This window comes from Pipistrellus kuhlii, unplaced genomic scaffold, assembly GCF_014108245.1.
Source record: "Pipistrellus kuhlii isolate mPipKuh1 unplaced genomic scaffold, mPipKuh1.p scaffold_m20_p_1, whole genome shotgun sequence".
In the NCBI taxonomy this organism is placed as follows: Eukaryota; Metazoa; Chordata; class Mammalia; order Chiroptera; family Vespertilionidae; genus Pipistrellus; species Pipistrellus kuhlii.
Window position 1 is genome coordinate 128,438,522 of NW_023425404.1, and position 10,592 is coordinate 128,449,113.

Here is a 10,592-nt window from a genome sequence, read left to right on the forward strand (position 1 = left end):
TGTGTGGTGTGTGTGTGGTTTGTGTGTGGTGTATGTGTGGTGTGTGGTGTGTGTGTATGTGGTGTGTAGTATGTGTGTGTGTGTGGTGTGTGTGTGGTGTGTGGTATGTGTGATGTGTGTGTATGTGGTGTGTAGTATGTGTGTGGTGTGTGGTGTGTGTGTGGTGTGTGGTGTGTGTGTGTATGTGGTGTGTGTGTGGTGTGTAGTGTGTGTGGGGGGGTGTGTGTGTATGTGGTGTGTAGTATGTGTGGGGGTGTGTGTGTGGTGTGTGTGTGTGTGTGTGTGTGTGTGTTCATTCGCGCTTGCCTGCTCCTTGGCACAGAGGTGGAGACCTGCAGGTATTCCTTCCCAGCACCAAGGAGGGGTCTTGGCCTATCAGAGCCCAAGGCATTTCCTTAGAAAATAACATAATATCAAGCAAAAAGGAAGTAAAATAAGTCTGCGGACTCACTGACCTCAGCGCCTTCAGCCCCGGCTTGAAACCTATGAGATGGTAGGAGCCACTCTTATCTGATGAGGCAGGGTCTTGTTTCTCTGACCGAAAGAAAATAAAGGAGTGAGGGGGAGAAGGAAAAGAAAAGAAACACAAAACATCCCGCCTGCACATGCTGGGCCACAGCTCCTGGCGCGAAGCTCTCCTGCCCAGCTCCGAACCCCTTTCCAGGCGCAGCCCGCCAGCGGCCCAGCTCCGGGGAGCAGCCGCCCGCCGCTGGCCAGGCCCTTTGGGACCGGGGGCTCCGCAGGGCCACAGGCCGGGCTCTCCGGAGGCCCCGGGGGCTGCTGCCACCCTGGGGCGCCTTCACCTCGGGCCTCGCCATGGCCGGGGCGCCTCCGGGCCCTCTGCGGTCCGCTGGCCAGAACCCCCGCTTTAGGACCATGTCTACGTTTGGCCGGCACCCGGGATCCGGGTGGAGGCAAGATCTGCCACCTTGCACCATCCCGACCAGTGCTCAGAGGGCCTCCCGCGCACTCCGGAGACCCCCCTGGGGTCGGGCACTGGGGCTGCCAAGTCGCCCTGGACCCGCCAAACCGGGATCTGATCCACCGGAGGAGTGCTCCCCCCGCCCCCGCCCCCGGCCCGCATTCCAGGCCGCCCGCCCCGCGCTGGGGCCGCCCCGAGGGCCCGGGCCCGGCAGGGGCGAAGCGCCGCCCCCGACCCCCGCGGCCCCGCACGCGCCGCTCCCCGCTCCGGCGGCTCCGTCGTGGGCGGTCGGGCCGGCGGGGCGCGGCCTCGGGGCTGAGCTGCCCGGACGCGTGCGGGGCCCGGGCCTGGGGAGGAGGCGCCCTCCCGGCCCCGCTCCTCACCCTCTTCCACCTCCTGCGCCTCCGCTCCCTCCGCAGCGGCCATCTACCTGCAATGGGGCGGCCCTGCCTGGCTCCCACCGCACTGCCGGTGGAAGCCCGGTGTTGAACATTAACCAGCCGGAGCTATAGAGAGGGCTAAAACGTTACATATAAAAATGAATCATCCATCCGCTCCTGGGAGAGAGGCCCTATAGCGAGCCCTGCGCGCAGAGCTGCCCCGGCCAAGTCCCAGACCCTTCTGGTGGCCGCTGCTCATGAGCCATAGGCCGGGGCCGCGGAGGTCAGGCGGGGGCGGGAGGGATGGGGTCGTCCATCCAGCTTTCTCTTTGAGAAGCCTGAGGGGTAAGGCCTGGTAGCACAAGCGGGGTTCCTTTCCTTCCACACTTGAGGCACACAGAAAGGTCTGGAACAGCTCTCCTCTCTCACAAAGGTTAGCAGCTGAAGTTCTAAGAGGCTGCCAACTGGGTTGAGCGCTTAGGACTCCAGGGATGGGCCATCACAGCTCTGGATGGACACTGGGAGGCAGGACTGGGGGAAGAGGGGAAAGATGGGGTCAGAGATTGGGAGGCCCGGGGTGGGAGGCACAATGCTGCTGGGTCTGGCTTGGGGGCACTGAGGTTTGGGGCTTGTACCCCACCCCCACTCCGCTCGTACCCAACCCCCACTCACCTGGGCCCTGCTTCTTTCCCACCTAATTTGTTCCTTTAAACATATGTAACAAAGTAACAATGATACTTCAGCACTGACTTAAGTGCTAGTCCCACGTGCCCAGTGTCAAATATGCAGAACTTGCAGAGAGATTACAGAGATGGAGAAAGAATGCAAGACAGTGCACCCCCTGAAACAGCAAGCAAAAGCAACTCGGGGTGCTCAGCCAATCCCTGAATAGAAAGGTGATTCTCCTTTCTCTCTCTGCCTGACCAACCTTGTTCCCCTCTCCCCCATTCGTGAAAAGAGATAAAGTGCATGTAAGCCAGAGAAAGACGTGATGTCCCATCAGGAATTGCCAGCCAACATACAGAACAATTGTATCTCTTGGGAAGATTGGTTTAGTTCTGTGCAAAATAGCTGCTTTCCTCACAATGCACTGCCTGGCCCACAATAACTTCTCAGTAAATATTTTTGAAGGGGTAGCTCCTCTCCCCTAGGCGCCCCTTGGGCCCTACCTCTGACCTGTTCATTAAAGCAGCATCATTTTTACTGGGAGGATTCATCTTTGCCCTTAGGGGTGTGAGTAGGTGGCGGTAGTAGTGTGCACACCTAGTATGAACTCTGAATCATCCCATTACTCTATCCTGTCTTCGCTTCCTCAAAGCCCACTGATTCTCCTTCACAGCCTATATAGTGACGATGAGGATTTCTGGCAGGGGTTGGAGGGTGTCCTCAGAAACATGTGGGCAACCAGGTTTTTCAGAGGCTCTGCAGGCATCAAGCACGTGGTGAGTACCATGCATGTGTATCTGTTGGGCATTAATCAGTTTCAGTAGAAATGGCTTTGGATTTAAGATGTGGTTACAGCATGTTCATCTCTTCATGTAGTGTGGCAGCTCTAACATCAATGCACACACAGTATCCAACGTTATTCCCGTAAACTAATCCAGCCCAAGTTTGTCATCACCGTCTTTGTGTTAACCCCCTTCCCTAAGAAAAAAACAAACAAAACAAAAAAGAATTGATTTAAATGTTATACCAGTTCCCTCCGGAGAGAAATGAATATATCAAAGCAACTAAATAAATGCAAATGTCTGAATCACACTCAATTGCCCTCCAGTGACTTAGAGACCCAGAGAAACGTAGGTGGGGAAAGGGCATTTACTTTGAAAGATGTGTGTGTGTGTGTGTGTGTGTGTGTGTGTGTGGTGGTGGGGGGGGGAGGAGAAGGGGTATTATAAAGGGGATTGCAGTACCCATTCTGTCTTCTCTCCACCAAATTACCATGTTACCTGACACCCTCAATCTATTTGTGTCCTGGTTTACAGACAGTTTGACCAAGAGGTCATGGATTAGAGGGCTTGGGTGACTGCAAACAAGTTTGACAAGAAAGGAATCTGGGTGGGGTGCCACCATGGAGGTGGAGAGAGGATGAGACCACAGTGGCTGAAATACCTTGGCAACCCCCAGTCTCTGTGGACCCCCATCCACGCCTCCACAAGCAATGCTTAGTCAGAGAGCAGGGGACTGGGAAGAGCTGTCAACACAACCGGGAGAAATTATATCTCTCTCTCTCCACATCCCTTTTCTTTCCCTTCCCTATTTCCCGCCTCTGTCATTTTCTCCTTTTCTTTTTGTCCTTTTGCCACTTCAGTAGGCTCTCCCCAGAATTCTGCCTGCTCTGGGGTTATTCTCTGCTCGTCTACTCTTCTTTAAAAAAGAAAAGAAAAAAAAAAGATATTTTTATTGATTTCATAGAGGAAGGGAGAGGGAGAGAGATAGAAACATCAAAAATGAGAGAGAATCCTTGATTGGCTGCCTCCTGCATGTCCCTTACTGGGGATTGAGCCCACAATCTGGGCATGTGCCCTTGACTGGAATTGAACCTGGGACCCTTCCACTGAGCCAAATCAGCTGGGCTGTCTCCTCTTTGAATTAAAGTTTTAGGTTATTTTTAGTGTTTCCAGATATGAAAAACTCTTTTATCCAATCAAGGATAAATCTGTAAACTGCTTGTATTAATAAACATGGGATGCTTGAATGAATCATAATGATAATAGAGCCAATAAGTAAAACATGCATTATTGGAGCCTGTCTTTTCATAGCAACAGAGAGATTGTGCAACTCTTAAATATTTTAAAAATATATATTTTATTGATTTTTTATAGAGAGGAAGGAAGAGGGATAGAGTTAGAAACATTGATGAGAGAGAATCATTGATCAGCTGCCTCTTGCACACTCCCTACTGGGGATGTGCCCGCAACCAAGGTACATGCCCTTGAATGGAATCGAACCCGGAACCCTTCATCCACAGCCCAACGCTTTATCCACTGAGCCAAACCGGTTTCGGTTGTGCAAATCTTTGATAAAGTTTCACCACACACTGGGCAGTCTGGACGAGTCGGTGAACACACTCCTCCCACAGGTAAAGCAGTGCTTCCCCTGGTACTATGACCACCAAAGTGGTCCATCTCAGTTCAGTTCACTATTCTCCGCTTGGAGGCTCCTCCTCCACATGGAACTGCCACTTGTGGACTTGCACACATTGTCCAAACGTGGTGTCGCCAGAGAACACAGATACAGAGCTCTGTAGAGCTCATACGCGACATCATTTTTTCCTTTGCTATTCCCGGTTGCGATTGGCTCAACAGAATTTTATGGTGATTTTTCTTCCTCTCCCAGTTGAAAACCACCATCCTGGTCATCCTGCATCTCTTCCAAATTAGAACACCGGAGGAAGATGTCTGCTGCCATGGAAGAGTTGCCCGATTCCCACCCTCCTTTGGTTCTTTTTCCTTTCTGACCTCTTCCAATGTCTCCTTGTAGAGGTCATTATAAATCTCACAGATCTCCCCTTTCTGCTTTTAAACTTTCATTTCTGGGCCCTCATTACTCTCAAACCTGAAAACTGCCTTTGTCCATGTTACTCCTTTGTCAACTATCACGTGGGTGTTTTATAATAATATGAGTTAAGGTTTTAGAGGTCATTTTCTTTTAAGATCTTGTGGGAGCCTGGCACAATAGCTAGTAAATAGTAGATGTTTAATAAATGCCTATTGATCAAACAGTATAATTAAAATCTTTGCTCATGCCTCCTTGGTGTGGCTCAATGGTTGAGCATTGATCCATGAACCAAGAGGTCACTGGTTTGACTCCTGATCCGGGCAAATGCCCTGGCTGCAGTAGGAGGTGTGCAGGAAGCAGCCGATTGATGATATTTCTCTCTCATTAATGTTTCTATCCTCTCCCTTCCTCTCTCTCTAAAAATCAATAAAAGCAGTAAAAAAAAAAAAAAAAAATCCTACACACAGAAAAATAAAATTTCAAAGATACTGAGATGAACTGGTGTGAATTAAATCTCACATTAATTCTAATTAATTTTCAATCTTCTCCCCAATAAATCAAACACGCAAAAGAATTCTGTAGCAAAAATTTTACCTTAACCATTTATTATAACTACCATTATCTTTACTAGGTCAGAGCACTTTTAGGGTGATGAATTGTGTCACTTATAATTTTTAGGGTGATAATCAGGGTTCATAAGATATTGGACAAATGTTAATGTTTCTTAATATACATATTAAAGATTTAAAAAGTACAGGTGGGCCGAAACCGGTTTGGCTCAGTGGATAGAGTGTCGGTCTGCGGACTGAAAGGTCCCAGGTTTGATTCCGGTCAAGGGCACGTATCTTGGTTGCGGGCACATCCCCAGTGGGGGGTGTGCAGGAGGCAGCTGGTTGATGTTTCTCTCTCATCGATGTTTCTAGCTCTCTATCCCTCTCCCTTCCTCTCTGTAAAAAGTCAATAAAATATATGTTTTAAATAAATAAATAAATAAATAAATAAATAAATAAATAAAAAGTACAGGTGGACAAATGTATGTTTACAGTTGTTCCCATGGAAAATAATACACTAATAAAGAAATAAGAATACAAGAAGAAACTCTGTGTTTCAAGTAGTCACAACAGTAAACCTACATTTGCCGGGTCTTCAATATAGCCTGGGAACTGTGTGAGGTGAGGGAGACAGAGAAAGGAGATATGTGTGTGTGTAAGGGGGCAGAGGGAGGGAGAGACACATATAAGACAGGAGTTTCCAGCTTACAATGACCAAAACCAAGAATCATTTTACTACTTAAAGATTATAATCTCCAATCCTCACAAATCTTTTACACTTTGAAAAATGTTTCTAATCGCAATATACAGTAAAATATGGTGCATCAAAATATACTCTGGGCAAAATTATTTTTTCATTTTTATAATTAAAGACAAGAAAGCTTGAGAAGTTAAAAATGGTAGTCAACTCAAAAAACAAAAAGTATTAACCCAACCAGACTTTGATTGCATTCATAGACCAAACAAACCAATTATTTCTGTGAACTGTTGACCAATAAGCCTCAAATGCTTTTGATTAACTTGTTGGTGGTACAATATTCCCTAAGTCACTTGCCTCATCCACTCCCACTGTCCAGCTGCTACTACAGACACACATCATCAAAACCAACAGGAAGCGTGCATTACCTTTGATGAGAACACTATAAAGCATTTAACGATTCTTATTATATACTAGAAAAAGTTTTTCCTTTTTGTGCTTAAAAATGAACCAACAACTTCATATATGAATAAACAAACAAGCAAACATGGGACTGGAACGGTGAGGAGTTAGAATGTGGTGGGTTTTGCTACAGTGTGTTCAAAGAGTCAGATCTCTACTTGAGAATCACTATCACTAGTCCTGGCCTTGCTGTTTCTTAGAAGGAAACTCCAGGGAGGGTGAGATGGCTGGGAATTCAAAAAACCAAGGAGGAGGAGGAGGATTGGAAACTTATAAAATGTGATAGACAGATTATCTCTGGTTTGGCTTAGGGACTACAGCTATCACTTAAAAATGTTTCTGCACACCCATAAATATGGGACAATATTATTTTCACAACACGCTTAATATCCCTTTACCATCATATTTCGACTATTTTATGGGTAACCTTTTCTAAATACAGGTGGAGCAAAAGTAGGCTTATAGTTATGAGGATGCACAGTTTATTTTTGTATTATTTTCCATAGAAAAAACTGTAAAAATACTTTTTCCCACCCTGTATAACTATAGAATGACGCAGAAGACAATTTATTGCATACTTTCTATGAGACAGGCACTGGGCTAAGTGTTTTTGTATGTTACATCAATCAGTTCTTACAACCACCCTATAAAGTAGATAGACCTATTTCTTTATTTGACTGATGAGAAAGCTGATGCTACCAGGTAACTTGCCCCAGGCTGCCTGGTTAATGAGTAGCAGAGTCAAGCCTAGAACAGGCTTCAAATCAGGCACAATCTGACAAGAGGTTTGTCCTCCTAACCACTAAATAAACTGCTGCTGTGAAAAACTTGCTAGTCTTCTGTATTATTTTAAAACAAACAAATAAGAAACAACAACTCTTATCTAGGTCATCTTTTATTTTTTATTTTACTTTTTAAATATATATATTTTTTATGACTTCAGAGAGGAAAGGAGAGGGAGAGAGAGTTAGAAGCATCAATGATGAGAGAGAATCATGGATCAGCTGCCTCCTATATGCCCCCTGGGCATATGCCCTGGACTAGAACAGGACTCAGGACCCTTCAGTCAGCAGGCCGACACTCTATCCACTGAGCCAAACCAGCCAGAGCAGTCTTCTGTATTATTTTATATCAATATCATGAGAAACTGCCACTCATAAAAGAAAAATATGTTAAAAGTGCTTTGAAAACAATATTGCTTAGTGAGTTTATGAGCTGAATTGTGGTGAGAAAAAATGATGATTATAATGACTGAACCAAAGGTTAAGTATTCTTTCACATGCGTTTACAGGCATATTTTTCAGACCAAAGCAGTAAACATAACTTCTTAATATATTTTGAAATGTGACATTTTTAAAATGATGGGAAAAGGAGCAAACTCTTGCTGATAGCAAAGAAAGGACACACACACACACACACACACACACACACACACAATACTTTCCTTAGTCTTGGACATCCCTGCCTGCCCCCTTGTTTTTGATTCTCCCCATCCTCATTGTCACCTTTTTTATTTTTCAAAGAAATTTCTTTCTTTTAAAAAAAATACATTTTATTGATTTTCTACAGAGAGGAAGGGAGAGGGATAGAGAGCTAGAAACATCAACCAGCTGCCTTCTTCACACCCACTACCAGGGAATGTGCCCACAAGCAAGGTACATGTCCTTGACCGGAATCGAACCTGGGACCTTTCAGTCTGCAGGTAGATGCTCTATCCACTGAGCCAAACCAGTTTTGGCCTCATTGTCCCTTTTTGAGACTAACTCTAGATCTGAGCTTAGACATTCCTACTCTGGAAATGGCCTTCCTGACATCTTTGTTGTTGTTGTTGTTAATTTACCTCTATTGTTGAAGGTATTACATATATTCCCTTCTTTTCCCCCATTAATCCCTCAACCCTGCACAAAGTGTTGTCATATTATGGCAACATGGATAGGTGGACCTAGAGGGAATTTTGCCAAGTGAAATAAGTTAGAAAGAAAGACAAATACCACATGGTTTCACTTAAATGTGGAACCTAAAAACAAATAAAACAAAGGAACAAACAAAACAAAACAAAACAAAACAAAACAAAAATAGACTCATAGAAACAGAGATCAAATTGATGGTTGCCGGGGGAGGGGGGGGGCCTGGGGAATGGGTAAAAAGTGTGAAAAGGAATATAGTCAATATTGTGATAAGTTTGTGTGGTGACAGATGATTACTAGACTTACTGTGGTGATCACATTTGAGGTGTATACAATGTCAAAGCACTATATTGTACCCCAGAGCTAATATAATACTGTATACCAATTATATTTTAAAAATAATTTTAATGTGTCTCCTTCCCCATCTTCATATATAGGCTTCTCCTCTGGGGAGAGCAGAAGGAAGTACGTTTGGAGCCATGATTGAGATAACCTGTGGGATCATAAGAGGCTTCTGTCTAAGTCAAAACTATCTTCTAGTGGCTCTCTGCTAGCACCGTGTGGGAAGTATTGAGGAGGGTGAAAGAGAGTTGTATACACACACACACACACACACACACACACACACACCTGCTAAGCTTTTTTGCCAGCCCAATAATATTCATTGAAGTCACTTTCACAAACATCTGTCCTGCATTAGTTCAAGAAACTAGATTTTCAGACAGTTTCGAATTACAGATGAGAAATGGCTTTTAAGATAAAAGATGTTAAATGTTAGTCTTTATGAAACAGGAAAGTTATGAGCAAAGACTGTCATCCTGCGCACCTTTCCATACCTTTTCCAGGTTTAACACCAGTAGGATGTCTCTTTTGCTTGCATAACACAAGTTTATCCCCAAGAAACTTGAAATAAGATATCCAATGCAAATTCTATTTTGGTATTACTATTGGAATGACTTGTTCCTAAAGATATTTTGAGAAAGATGATAAAACACGCACACACAAAAATCTAAACCACACTATAACTAAATAGTGTGACTTGTCTGAAATCCTATCTCTATTCACATAAGTTTGTGTCCTCCAAAGAAGTGAAGTAAAACTAGTCAACCCAAATCTATATAAAACAGACTGAAGTTGGGGATAGCTGTGGTGTTAAAGGCATTAATTCCACCTTAGAGTATTACTTTAAATCTTGACTAAGTAGTGTTTGCCCGGTAATTCTCATTTTTCCCCCCCTCTGTCTTCCTCAGGGAAAATGGTTACAACAGCTTAGAACGCACTTCAGCAGAAATTTCCACTGACAAAGGCACCAACTTCTCCCCTTCACAGTGGGTGGTCTGACACAGAAATTCCCCAGTGGCTGAGAATCTGGAGCCTGGCTGAGCCTCCCATTAGCTGCAGTATTTAAACATTTTTATATGTAATTTAAGATGCGAACTGTTATAATTAAAAATAGATAATTAAAATGTTCCTATTAGAAAACTGTGAGAAATTTCCAACGTGTTTTGTAGACTTAAGACTGTAAGTCTATGTCAAAAATTAAATTTCTTCTTGCTTACTTACAAGGAATTAATCCTTTTTTAAAAAATATATATTTTATTGATTTTTTACAGAGAGGAAGGGAGAGAGATAGAGAGCTAGAAACGTCGATGAGAGAGAAAGATCGACCAGCTGCCTCTTACACATCCCCTACCGGGGATGTGCCCACAACCAGTGTACATGCCATTGACCAGAATCGAACCGGGGACCTTTCAGTCCACAGACCGACGCTCTACCGCTGAGCCAAACCGGTTTCGGCAGGAATTATATCTTGATTCCTTATTTTCCTCTTCTATTTTTTATCCTATCCTCTATACTCTGCTAACTTTTTAAAAAATTTTTAAATGTGCATGCATATTTAAAATAGAATTAATATGTTTTTGTTTTCTAAATAATTAATTTATTTAATAAAAAGTTATTAAACATTGTTACAAGACTTTATCTAGGAATAATAGAACACAGAAGATAATAATGTATTAAGATAGGTGTTTATTTATACACAACACCTCATTTAATTATGACAACAAATCTACAAAATAGGTACTGCTTTCCCATTTTACAGAAAAGGAAACTGAGGCACCAGGAAGTTAGTTAATTTTCCATAGAAACTGATAAAAAATGAATTTAAATATGGCA